Source organism: Canis lupus, chromosome X (genome assembly GCF_003254725.2).
Source record: "Canis lupus dingo isolate Sandy chromosome X, ASM325472v2, whole genome shotgun sequence".
NCBI lineage: Eukaryota > Metazoa > Chordata > Mammalia > Carnivora > Canidae > Canis > Canis lupus.
The window spans coordinates 88,964,814-88,975,048 of NC_064281.1; the positions used below are offsets into that span (position 1 = coordinate 88,964,814).

General features: G+C 39.5%; 1 long non-coding RNA gene across 1 annotated transcript; it reads left to right on the top strand.

The window, feature by feature from the left end:
• The first annotated feature begins 351 nt into the window (after window positions 1-351).
• Window positions 352-8,695, top strand: LOC112649357 (uncharacterized). Its single transcript, XR_003129551.3, has 3 exons — window positions 352-861; window positions 5,905-6,003; window positions 8,401-8,695. It is a non-coding gene; the product is annotated as an uncharacterized LOC112649357 (long non-coding RNA).
• The last annotated feature ends 1,540 nt before the right edge of the window (window positions 8,696-10,235 follow it).

The window sequence follows — 10,235 nt, forward strand, 5'->3', positions numbered from 1 at the left end:
TGTATAAATTGTTCCTTGCTTAGCATCTTAAGGGACTCAGTCCACTTTTATACAGGCTGTTCACAGCTGCTTGAGTGACAGTGCTGTACAAAATCCAAACTGTCCCTTGCCACCTAGCTCCAGGATACTCATCCCTCATTGGAATCATTAAGTAGTGAGTGGGGAACATTTCTATATCCGTGGATGTAGAGCTAACAGGATATTTCTTTCATTAACCTCAGGGACAGTAGCTTAAGTAAGCAGAAAGGCTGATCAGTATCCTTGGCCACTGAATCCCAGCAAATCACAGTGTGAAGTCACTAAATGGTCACAGTTGATTACATCACAATGGGTTTGCAGCATATTAAGCCCAGACCATCTTTAGGCCTAGGCTTATTTCTCCTAAGGGAATGTAGTGGCAGGAAGGATTTCTGTTACAGAGCTAGTAAAACACATGTAGTTTTCTCTTTTTCATGCAGAATCTTAGAGAAATTGATTTGTATCCAAGGCAAGGATAATAAAAAATACTTTCTTTCCTTCTCAAGTCACAGTTTTATTTTTTAAATTTAATTTTATTTTTAAAGATTTTATTCATCCATTCATGAGAGACACACACAGAGAGAGAGGTGCAGAGACACAGGCAGAGGGAGAAGCAGACTCCATGCAGGGAGCCCAACGTGGGACTCAATCCTGGGTCTCCAGGATCAGGCCCTGGACTGAAGGCGGTGCTAAACTGCTGAGCCACGGGGGCTGCCCCTCAAGTCACAGTTTTAGAAGAAAACCAAAGAATGTGATCTGCGGTGCATGCTGCGCTTGCCAGTGGTGTGGATGCAGAGTTCAAGCACAGACAAAGAGCAGGCATTGATTTCATACTTCTGATAGGTAAGTTAGCTCAGTTGTACTTGGATTCTGTGCTACCCTCTTCTGTCCATAGGCTCCTTTTTCAAAGTAGGCCTCTCCCTGAACTTCCTCTGTATATATCTGGTTAGCACTGTGGCCATCTATGCTCGGTCTCCCTAATGGTTCATCATGATGATCATGAGAGTTTCACCTGGCAAACTAGAACTCTTAACCTATCTGGTAAGTTTTAACACCCATGAATTCATCTGTAGAATGATAAGCAATAAGATGAGATCTCAGCTTTGCTTCTAATTGGCTATAGCTTTAAGTAAGTCATACTCCTTGGGTCTTGGCTTCATTTTTAGAAGCGGAGGATAAGATTAGTGGACTTCTTTTCTTTCTTTTTATCATTTTCTTTTTTTTTGTATTTTTTTATTGGAGTTCGATTTGCCAACATTTGTTATTTGATTTGCTTGGATCCTTTCTCTTTTTGATATATCTGGCTAGGGATTTATCAATTTTGCTATTTTTTTCAGACAACCAGCTCCTAGTTTCATCAATTTATTCTATTGTTTTGTTGTTATTTTTGTTTAGTTTCTTTTCTTTAATAAATTTATTTTTCTTGGTGTTCAATTTGTCAACATACAGAATAACACCCAGTGTTCATCCCATCAGGTGCCCCCCTCAATGCCCATCACCCAGTCACCCCATCGCCCCGCCTACCTCCCCTTCCACTACCCCTTGTTCATTTCCCAGAGTTAGGAGTCTCTCATGTTCCATCACCATCTCTGATATTTCCCACTCATTGTCTCTCCTTTCCCCTTTATTCCCTTTCACTATTTTTTTTATATTCCCCAAATGAATGAAGCCATATGTTTGTCCCTCTCCAACTGACTTACTTCACTCAGCATAATACCCTCCAGTTCTATCCAAGTTGAAGCAAATGGTGGGTATTCGTCGTTTCTAACGGCTGAGTTATAGTTCATTGTATATATAGACCACATCTTTATCCATTCATATCTTTCGATGGACAACCACAGTTTGGCTATTGTGGACAGTGCTGCTATAAACATTGGGGTCCAAGTGTCTCCGCTTTTCACTGCATCCGTATCTTTGGGGTAAATCCCCAGCAGGGCAATTGCTGGGTCATAGGGCAGATCTATTTTTAACTCTTTGAGGAACCTCCACACAGTTTTCCAGAGTGGCTGTACCAGTTCACATTCCCACCAACAGTGCAAGAGGGTTCCCCTTCTCCACATCCTCTCCAACATTTGTTTCTTGTCTTGTTAATTTTCACCATTCTCACTGGTGTGAAGTGGTATCTCATTGTGGTTTTCATTTGTATTTCCCTGATGGCCAGTGATGCAGAGCACTTTCTCATGTGCTTGTTGGCCATGTCTATGTCTTCTTTGGTGGGCTTCTAAGAAGGCACTTACCTGCTCACACACTTTAAACTTGTGTGATTTGAATTCTACATGTGGTTAATTTTTTTTAATTTTTTTAAATTTTTATTTATTTATTTATGATAGTCACACACAGAGGGAGAGAGGCAGAGACATAGGCAGAGGGAGAAGCAGGCTCCATGCACCGGGAGCCCGATGTGGGATTCGATCCCGGGTCTCCAGGATCGCGCCCTGGACCAAAGGCAGGCGCCAAACCGCTGCGCCACCCAGGGATCCCCATGTGGTTAATTTTAAATTACAAGTAGAGAGATCACATACCTCTCTGCAAATGTAGTAATGAACCATTTGCAGAAGGAAATTATGCATGTTGTCTTGTGTGGGCACATGCTCAGAAGCACACAAGGAGAAGCTGATTTTAGGAGAGCGTATGGGAGTGTGGATTCAGAAAAGTCTTAAAGTTTATTATTTTTTTTTTTTTTAGTAATCTCTATTCTCCAACATAGGGCTTGAACTCCCATGCTCTTCAGACTGAGACAGCCAGGTATACCTGGATTCAGAGAAACCTTAACATGGATAGTAGTGAAGTCAAACAAGCTCATATCTTTCAACAAAACAGGATATCAGATCCAGGGGCCTGGCTGGCTCAGTTGGTAGAGCATGTAACTCTTGATCTCAAGGTTGAGAGTTTAAGCCCCATGCTGGATATAGAGATTACTTTTAAAAAATAGATTTATCAGATGATTGATTGATCAATGTCTTTGGGGAGGGATTGAAATTTAAAGATACTAGAGATTTAGATTAGCTACTGTGGGACATTTTCTAGGACTCAGATATCAATGGAGAGAACAACTATTAAGTAGTATTTTAGGTTTTACCCTAACCATTATTATTATCCATAATGCTCGCCCACTCTTCCTTCAGACTTGGATCTGAATGCCTTTTATAATTTTTAAAGGTCAAATATACTCTGAGAATGCATATTGATTAACAGTAAAAGTGTTTATTGTTCCATTTAAGCTAAAGACAATTCCAGACAAGAAGATATATCACTTTGAGAAATAAGAGTAGCATTGTTTATAGCCTTCTAAAATGACTTGAAGTGACATTGCAACAAAGGTGAAATAAGATGTAAATATGGTCTCTCTTTAGCTGGACCAAGCAACATCCACACTAAATAGGTTTGTTTGGTCTTGTTTAGAGGCATGACTGAGGTAAGAGCTGTGGCAAGGACACAGCAGAATGTCCACCATTTAGATGGTCTGTCTGGCTTAGCACTGTATTTTAACCTCTCACATTCCCTCGTAACATTTTATACAAGTGTTTTGATTTACTGTCTCAAGGAGAATGCCTTTATAACGTGTATCATTCTACTGTCTGATTTTGTGGAGCACATCTCTTAGAATGCTAAGCAATTAAAGATGCAATAGAAAGATTCTTATTTGTATTAATGTGAATCAACTTGAATGTTCTAGAAGTGTGATCTCATTTCAAGATGAAATATATTTAAGAAGTAGAACTATCTGACAGCTTGTTTTTTTTAAAGATTTTATTTAGTTATTCATGAGAGACAGACACACACACAGAGAGAGAGAGAGAGGCAGAGACACAGACAAGAGTGTGAAGCAGGCTCCATGCCGGAACCCGATGTGGGACTGGATCCCGGGATGCCAGGATCAAACCCTGGGCTGAAGGCAGGCACTAAACCGCTGAGCCACCCAGGTGTCCTTCTGACAGCTTGTTTTTATACTTCATTTTCTAATTTATTAAACTTCAATAAATTAAAAACTCAGCTTAAAAACAGTATAAATTATTTTTGCTTTTCTTTCCCTTGCTTCAGGAGTCATACCCAGAAAGAAGTTGCTATGGCCAATATCCAAGAGTTTTCTACGTGTGTTCTCTTCCAGGATTTCAATGGATTCCTGTCTCACATTTAGGTCTTTCATCCATTTTGAATTTGAATTTATATTTGTGTGTGGTGTCAGAAATTGGTCCAGTTTCATTCTTTTGCACACAGCTGTCCAGTTTTCCCAACACCATTTGTTGAAGAGACTGTCCTTTTCCCATGGCATATTCTTGCCTCCTTTGTTGAAGGTTATTTGACCATATAATTGTGGGTTCATTTCTGTGTTTTCTATTCTGTTCTATTGATCTGTGTGTCTGTTTTTGTGCTAGTACCATGCTGTTTTGATTACTACAGCTTTATAATATAACTTAAAGTCTGCAATTGTGATGCCTCCAGCTTTGCTTTTCTTTATCATGATTGCTTTGGCTACTTGAGGTCTTTTATAGTTCTGTACAAATTTTAGGATTGTTTGTTCTATCTTTGTGAAAAACGCTGGTGGTATTTTTTTATAATAAATTTATTTTTTATTGGTGTTCAATTTGCCACCATACAGAATAACACCCAGTGCTCATCCCCTCAAGTGCCCCCCTCAGTGCCTGTGTCACCCATTCACCCCCACCCCCCGCCCTCCTCCCCTTCTACCACCCCTAGTTTGTTTCGCTGGTGGTGTTTTGATGGGGATTGCATTAAATGTATAAATTGCTTTGCAGTATAGACATTTTAACAACATTTTTTCTTTGAATCCATGAGCATGGATGTCTTTCCATTTCTTTGGGTCATCTTTAATTTCTTTCATCAGTGTTTTATAGTTTCCAGAGTACAGATCTTTCACTTCTTTGGTTAGGTTTATTCCTAGGAATCTCCTGGTTTTTGGTACAATTGTAAATGAGATTGTTTTCTTAATTTCTCTTTCTGCTGCTTTGTTATTGATGTATAGAAGTGCAACAGATTTCTGTACGTTGATTTTGTATCCTGTCACTTTACTGAATTTGCTTATCAATTCTAGCAGTTTTTTGGCAATCTTTTGGGTTTTCTTTTTTTTTTTTTTTTTTTTAAGGGGGGAGACTCACCCACTCGGTGCACCCGGCGGTGCCCCGGCCTCCGGCGAGAAGGCCCCCGCGCCCCCGCGCCCGCCCCCCGGCCGACACCGCGGGGCGCGGGCCGAGGATGCTGCGCGGCCGCACACCTGCTGCACCCGCGCCCCCGCCGCCCTCGCGGGGCGCCCACCCGGCTCCGCGCGCCCCAGCCGGCGGCCGCGCTAGGCCGGGACGGGAAGCGGGTTTTCTATATAGAGTATCATGTCATCCACAAATAGTGAAAGTTTTACTTCTTCCTGGCCAATTTGGATGCCTTTTAATTATTTTTGTTGTCTGATTGTCGTGGCTAGGACTTCCAGTGCTATGTAGAATAAAAGTGGGGAGAGTGAACACCCCTGTCTTGTTCCTAACTGTAGAGGAAAAAAGCTTTCAGTTTTTCCCCATTTAGGATGAAATTATGAAGATCTAATTTTGAATAGCAAAACAAAAAATGCTATAAATGATGTATGAAGAAAAATGTGGCTCACACGTTTAAAGAATTTTTTATAGTATTTTATTTCTGGAGTAAAAATGCTTTTGTTTGCTTAGTTTGAGAGCATAGTTCTTCATTACCACCACTACCACCACCAACACCAGCCCAACCCCCCACATAGGGGTATTTAATTGTCATGAAAATAGTCATGAGTGAAGACCCTGGAATTAAAGAAGTAAAGGGTATTCCACTTCTTTAATACATAATATTGTTTAAAGCTTTCTGGAAGTTATATTATTAAGTGTGCATTTATGGTGATAATCATTGTAGATAAATGAAGGATTCAGAGCCTGAACCCAAGCTCAAAACAAGATGCCGGAAGAAAAGATCAAAGAGCTTAGAACAGAATTCCAGCAAAATTGAACACAGGTAATGAAACTACATATATATTGTATCATGTCAAGATGAGTTCCAATTTGGAAAATATCTAGTTTAACAGAAGGAAAATATGAACAGAAACAGACTTTCTCATAAATTAAAATTTTAGTTTAAATAACTCTACAAATTTGATTTCCCAAGACAAATCATTTCCATGTGTGGAAAAGATTCAAACATTAGTTTCTTATGCTTCTCTACATATTTTGTGATAGCATATATTATACAAGCAAAAACTATTTTTGATAGAAAATTTTCATTCTTATTTGAAGAATTGGGTCCACTTTTATATGACTCTGGGTTCTGGAGAAATAAAACCAACAGAACAGGGATTTTATATTTATATTATGTGTGTGTGTATACATACACGTATACACATTTGTATGTATTTTATATATGTGTGTAACATTCATATGTAAATATGCATATATTTCATATGTATGTGTATATTTTATATTTAACATATATAATATATAACTTAATATAATATACATAATATAAAGAAATAGCTCATATGATCATGGTAGCAGCAATTTCCAAGATCTTCAGGGTGAATTGGCAAGCTGCAGGCATAGGAGAACCATTGGTTTAGATCTAGTCTGAGTAGAGAAGCCTTAGAATCATGAAAACCAATGGTGTAGTTCTGGTTGGAAGGCCAGCATGATTGAAACCTAGGAAGAGCCAATGTTTGAGTTTGAATTCTAATATAGGAAAAATGCCAGTGTCCCAGTTGAAAGGCAATTAGGCAGTAAGAATTCTTTCCTACTAGTTGGAAGATCAGCATTTTTGTTATATTTAGGCCTTCATTTGATTAGATTAGGCCTGCTCACATTAGGGAAGGCAATCTGTGTTATTCAATTTACCAGTTCAAATGTCAATTTCATCTAATAACACCCTCACAGAAACATCCAGAATAATGTTTAACCAGATATCTGGGCACCCGGTTGCCCAGTCATGTTGACACATAACACAACATTAACCATCAGGACCACATTTCCTTTCATGAAGAAAATCTTCAATTATTTTAACGATCTCCAAAGCTTTTGGAGACCTCTATAATCTTGACTACCATCATTTCAAAATCTGTCAACTTTATATTCCCACCTATATTATCTTTGGGGAAAATTCTCATGATACTTAAAATCTTTATTAGGTGATCTACACTTTACAACTGATTGAGTACTCTCCTCAAGACAACTCCTATTTGGAGGGAATATTCAGAATGTAAAGATTGTATCTTAACACAGCCAATCCTCAATAGATGTTTGTTGTTTGAATTGGTCTCTTTCTACCATTCTACTGAAAATTTACCAAAAAACTCAACAGTGAACTCCAAGTGACCCAATCTGGTGGCCTTTTCTTTGTCTCACTTTGCTTTACTGTACCTGTAATATTTGACTTTTTATTTTCTATCCTACTTCGCTTTTTTGGGGTTGGTTACTCTTCCTTTTTTCACTCCCCAAATTAGGGCATTTGCCTAGGTTCTGTCTTCAGCTCATGACAAATGACTTGCAGGCATGAGGAGGTAATCTGTTATAATAGAAAAGGAACTTAATTAGGTGTGTGAAGAACTACGTTTAAGTCCTAATCATGTTTCACACTAAATTTGTGATCTTTGACCAATCACTTAAGCTTTTGGAGTCTCAGTGTCTCATCTATAAACAGTGAGATAAAACTACTTGCCCTACCTATATTACAGGGTTATAACAAGGCTCAAAAGAGATAATAGATGTAAAAACTTTGATAAGCATATATTACTATACAAATAGATGTTGCTTATGTTATTATAAGATAGCAAGATCGTTGGCACTCTAAGACTCTTTGTGTAAAGCTAATTAGCTCCCAAGGGGATCAAACCATAACCTTGTATTATCCATATTTGAACAAACTAGTCTAGTAGGCCCAAGCCAGATAGAATACTTCTTTGCATATGTTCATCATGAAATCTAATTTTTCAATATTTTGGAGTACTGTTTCACAAAGTTTTTTTTTTTTAATTTATTTATGATAGTCACAGAGAGAGAGAGAGAGAAGCAGAGACACAGGCAGAGGGAGAAGCAGGCTCCATGCACCGGGAGCCTGACGTGGGATTCGATCCTGGGTCTCCAGGATCGCGCCCTGGGCCAAAGGCAGGCCCCAAACCGCTGCGCCACCCAGGGATCCCATGTTTCACAAAGTTTTTGATGAGGATGCCAACTCTTCTAGCATTAGAGTGTTAGCAAAAGTACACTCATTGTGTAGAGTTTAAAAAGTGCTTATTAAATATCTGTACAAGTCTCTTGCATGTACTAAGTCTTTGAAGATTGATAAATTAATAAATACAATATAATCTCTAAAAAACCCACAAGTGTCTACTGCAAGCATTTGAGCATTAGGTTATTTATATTACAGGAACACTGGTCGTCAAGTTACTCATAAATTTCAGGACCTCTTCCACTGCATCTACTGGCAGATAGAGGGCCATGCCCACCATCATCTCTACCAGTGCCACCTCTACCCAAAGGAGTTGTTCCTCCTCTTCCACTTCCTTTACCTGGAATAAATGGTAAACCATCATCACCACCACAATCATTTTTGTTCAAGGCCCTCCTCCTCTATCACTACCTTTGTTGGGGGACCTTTCGCTCTAGGATCATCACTTGCTCTAACTTAAAAAATGAAGCAGAAATAAATGTATAAAACTAAACCTCATGGATTAATTCTTTTTTTTTTGATAGATTTTATTTATTTATTCATGAGAGACAGAGAGAGAGAGGCAGAGACATAGGCAGAGGGAGAAACAGGCTCCATGCAGGAAGCCCGATGTGGGACTTGATCCCGGGACTCAGGGATCATACCCTGAGCCAAAGGCAGATGCTCAACTGCTGAGCCACCCAGGTGTCCCTCATGGATCAATTCTTAACCCTATGACTCAATTCTTCATGAAGAGAATCAAATGGTCAAGGGCAAAACTTTGACTAATGTTTATGGCATCTTCTAGCCACTGGCGATCATTAACATGCAAATACTGCTTAGCTGTAGCTGAGTAAGGTACAATGTTAGTGAACCAGACTGCTGGCTCTTATGCTTTCCTTTGTGAGCTCACCATTATATGCTCCTTCTTCAGACAGTATCTCCATAATTGGAAACTCCATAGAGAATATGAAATTCATGTAGAAGGCAAGGAGAAAACAAAGTTGTGTAAGGATAATTGTATTAGTTTCCTAGGGCTACCATAAGAAATTACCATAAACTAGGTGTCTTAAAGCAACAAAAACTTCTCCCTCAGAGTTCTGGAGTACAAAAGTCTAAAATCAAAGCGTTGGCAGAGCCACAATCCCTCTGAAGGCTCTAGGAGACAATCTCTTCTTTGACTCTTCCAACTTCTAATATTGGCTATTTGGCATTCTTAAGCAGCATCTCCCTCAGTTACATTTTTATGTTGTCTTCCCCTCTTTGTGTCTGTAAACTCCTTCTGTGTCTCTTTCGCAAAGTAATTGCATTCAGAGCTCACCTAGATAATCCAGAATAAGTACCTCCTCTTAAGAACTTTAACTTAGGGGATCCCTGAGTGGCTCAGCAGTTTTAGCGGCTGCCTTCGGCCCAGGGCGTGATCCTGGGGACCGGGGGTTCTGGTCCCGGGATTGAGTCCCACATTGGGCTCCCTGCATGGACCCTGCTTCTATATCTGCCTATGTCTCTGCCTCTCTCCCTCTGTGTCTCTCATGAATAAATAAATAAAATCTTTATAAAAAAAGATCTTTAACTTAATCCCATTTTTTGCTATATAAAGTAGTCACAGATTCTGGGGATTATGACATGGGCACATGTTTTTGTCTCACTACAGTAATATAATAAAACAATCTTTTTTTAAAGATTTTATTTATTTATTCATGAGAGACACACAGAGAGAGAAGCAGAGACATAGGCAGAGGGAGAAGCAGGCTCCATGCAGGGAGCCAGATGCAGGACTCGATCCCAGGATCACACTCTGAGCCAAAGGCATATGCTCAACCACTGAGCCACCCAGGCGTCCCTAGGAAACACATCCTTAAATGAAAAGCAATTTTGAATCTTTTATCATCTTTAAGTATGATAACTCTCCTAAATATAAACATAAGTGCTTTTAAAATATTATTGACCTGGGCAGCCTGGGTGGCTCAGCGGTTTAGCGCCGTCTTCAGCCCAGGGCATGATCCTGGAGACCCGGGATCGGGATCGAGTCCCACATCGGGCTCCCTGCATGG